Here is a 3,610-nt window from a genome sequence, read left to right as displayed (position 1 = left end):
CCACAGTAAATACTGATGCAAAATATTCATTTAGTATCTCCCCCATTTTTTGTGGCTCCACACAAAAGCCGCCTTGCTGATCTTTGAGGGGCCCTATTCTCTCCCTAGTTACCCTTTTGTCCTTAATATATTTGTAAAAACCCTTTGGATTCTCCTTAATTCTATTTGTCAAAGCTATCTCATGTCCCCTTTTTGCCCTCCTGATTTCCCTCTTAAGTATACTCCTACTTTCTTTCTACTCTTCTAAGGATTCACTCAATCTATCCTGTCTATACCTGACAGATGCTTCCTTCTTTTTCTTAACCATACCCTCAAATTTCTTTAGACATCCAGCATTCCCTATACCTACCAGCCTTCCCTTTCACCCTGACAGGAATATATTTTCTCTGGATTCTTGTTATCTCATTTCTGAAGGTTTCCCATTTTTCAGCCATCCCTTTACCCGTGAACATCTGCCTCCAATCAGCTTTCAAAAGTTCTTGCCTAATACCGTCAAAATTGGCCTTTCTCCAACTTAGAACTTCAACTTTTAGATCTGGTCTATTCTTTTCCATCACTATTTTAAAACAAATTGATTTATGGTTGCTGGCCCCAAAGTGCTCCCCCAATGACACCTCAGTCACCTGCCCTGCCTTATTTCCCAAGAGTAGGTCAAGTTTTGCACTTTCTCTAGTAGGTACATCTACATACTGAATGGGAGTAACAAAAAAATATATAAACAGGGGATTAAAAGAAAAAAAATAAAGTCACCATAGTCCTAGTGAACCACAGGGCTGCTCTCTTACTACAGAGCAATGTCTGGTGGTGGTTTAAACCGAGGGTCACCACACCTCAGGCAAGGGCGGAGGTTGAGAAGGCAGGAATTTCATAGAAACTTCAGCTGGTGTGGAAATTGAACAGTGTGATTAGCTCAGTTGGTTAGATGGCTATTTTGTGATGCAGAGCAATGCTGACAGCAGAAGGGTGTCAAAATAAACTGTAGGCTCTGAACAGAGCATGGTGGCATGGTGGCCAGAGCGGCTATCTCACAGCGCCAGAGACCTGCGTTCGATTCCTGTCGGTGAGAAGTTTGCACATTCTCCCCATGTCTGCGTGGGTTTCCTCCCACAAAGATATACAACTTGGGTGAATTGGCTATGCTAAACTGTTCATAGTGTTCAGGGATGTGTGGGTTAGTTGCATTAGTCAGGGGTAAACATAGAGTAATAAGGTAGGGGAATGGGTCTGGGAGGGTTAGTCTTTGGAGGGGCGGTGTGGACTTGTTGGGTATAATGGCCTGTTTCCACACTGTAAGGATTCTATGACAAACACTATCATGGCCAATGATTACCAGGAGGGTGAAGACTACATTTGAATATCCTTAAAGCCTCTGAAATCATGCAACATCCCCACCAATTCATGGGAATTTCTCACCCAGGGTCATCAAAACAGCTGATGTTGTACGCATGAAGTTGCCAACCACTAAGCATTTCCAATAGGAAACTAAGGGCCAACAAGTGAAGGAACGTGAGAGTCAAAGAATCCAGCCCACTTGCCAGATCAAACATCACCTTCCCCACCCTTAACTGGGTATGAGAATCTAGTATTGGACAGTTTAGCCATGTCAGGACCCACAACACTAGACGAGAAGAAAGTCATGCTCAGTCCAAGAAGAAAAATGAAATGTATCTTGTTGCTTCACAGGAGCATAATAAAACAAACACAGATGCAAAGCCAGCAGATATCTGACCAGATAACTTAAAGGAGTGTCTTAAGGGAGGAAAGTGAGGCAGAGGGGAAAAAACATCGAGGAAGCTTATGGCCTAATTAGCTGCAGGTATCATCATCAATGCTGAAGCAATTAAAATCAGGAATGCTCAGGAGGCTGGTCTCTTAGAGGGTAGCAGGCCTGAAGGAGATTAGAGAGAGGGAGGTAGAAGGCATCTTGGGATTTGATAACAGGAAGGGATTTTTAAACTAAAACACTGCTAGACCTGAAACCAATGTAAGTCAATGAGCACAAACTTTATATGAGCAATGCAATTTACTTTGTGTTAAGACACAGATAGTAGAGTGAAAGAGAGAGTTACCCAGTCTGAAATGGAATAATGAGTACAGTGTCAAGGTCAAGCTTAGATCAGGCACATTGATAAGATATGGGGTTGATATTTGTCTTGGTAATGGAAAATACCTGACACTCCATTTACAAACTGTTTTCACTGTCTGATTTCTTCCTCGTGAAAAATTGGATGGAGTGTAACCACTGGCCAGGAGAAACTACACCTGCCCCTTGCCTCTCACCTTAAATACAAACCATTGCCTCTTGCTGCATGACTGAGAGACTTCTACTCCCTACTTCAATGGCAGAATTTCTCCAACCTCATTGGTGATACTACATCAGAGACATGGGGTGTGGATTTTCTGTCATTGAATGGAATCTTGGTCCAATAAGAGCAAAAGTAAATAAGAAAAGTATCAAATTTTTAAAAAGAAAAACTAATTAGCCTTTCACGTCACCCATCACACACCATTTATCACGTTACCAATCCCGGGAGTCAATGCTGAGCAAATCTTTAATTTATTACTAAACTAAAGAACGCCTTCCCATAAAAATGGTGTTTTCAAAACCACAATGGAATCCATAACAAATTAGCAGATTCCATGAATTCCATTATTTACCTTTCCCGGGATAATAAAAGGTAATTAAGTCTGGAGTGGCTGTAAGCGATAGCACAGATGGCTGCAGTGCAAAAATAAGTTACATTAGTTTCCAAATCAGCTGTGTGTTTAATAGGAAACTGACGCAACTGCTGCCCTATTAATATCGTGTTACAGTGAAGGAATTAGCTCGGATTATAGATAATGCAGTTGAACCGTCTGTCCCCAGAGCTGACACAGCCTTACCTTGCCCGGTCCAGGACTTCTGAGAAGACTGGGCAGCTGCAGGGACTGACTAATTCAGACTGGCCGGCGTCCAGGGAATGGGACGCTGGGATTAAGTACAACACACCTGCCACCAGTTTCATCAAAACAGCAGGGAAGAATGGAACCAAATCTGTGCCTCCTTGGATTGTCTAATCCTCCGAACTCCCCGGTCTGTACTAAATGATACCATAAAAATTACAGGAAAATGCAAATGTAAAACCCAAGCGAGCTTTCAATAATGAGCCCCGGGGTCTTTTTAGTGATATTTGATTACAAAATGATACATTCATTTAATCATCTCCTCATTGATCCCCCTGCGCCAAAGAGAGGGTTTCTGACAGGTCGGCTGCTCTCTTTTTTTGCAATTACCTGCTGCACCGTTTTGCAAACGCAGTTATATGTAGTATTAACTCTTGCGTTGCAAATACTGCTGAATGCGGGCTTGAGGTGCAAGCACCAATCAGAATTGTTCCAGACAGCTATGTTTTTGAACAAACCTACACTGCTCCGTGGATGAACGTTTAGAAGGGTCGTGTATGTCTCAATATCAACGCTTGACCAGTTCGTACAGGGCAATGGCTAAAAATGCACTCACATCTGGTGCTGTGTGGCTCATGAGTGGATCTATACTAATAGATGTTCCATAAATTAATACTTCTACTGTATCTAATTTTACAATTTTAGCTAATTAGAAGATCAATGCCTG

The 3,610-nt window shown here is 42.1% G+C and overlaps 1 long non-coding RNA gene across 1 annotated transcript in view; it reads right to left on the bottom strand.

The window, feature by feature from the left end:
- Positions 1-2,981, bottom strand: part of LOC122561917 — a 6,153-nt gene extending 3,172 nt beyond the window's left edge. Inside the window, exon 1 of the long non-coding RNA XR_006315148.1 lies at positions 2,884-2,981. This is a non-coding gene — a long non-coding RNA (uncharacterized LOC122561917). The remainder of the gene's footprint in view (positions 1-2,883) is intronic.
- Between the last annotated feature and the right edge of the window lie 629 nt (positions 2,982-3,610).

The sequence above is a fragment of the Chiloscyllium plagiosum genome, chromosome 24 (genome assembly GCF_004010195.1).
Source record: "Chiloscyllium plagiosum isolate BGI_BamShark_2017 chromosome 24, ASM401019v2, whole genome shotgun sequence".
Lineage (NCBI taxonomy): Eukaryota > Metazoa > Chordata > Chondrichthyes > Orectolobiformes > Hemiscylliidae > Chiloscyllium > Chiloscyllium plagiosum.
Note: the sequence above shows the minus strand (reverse complement) of the source record. Positions and strands in the feature narration are given on the sequence as shown.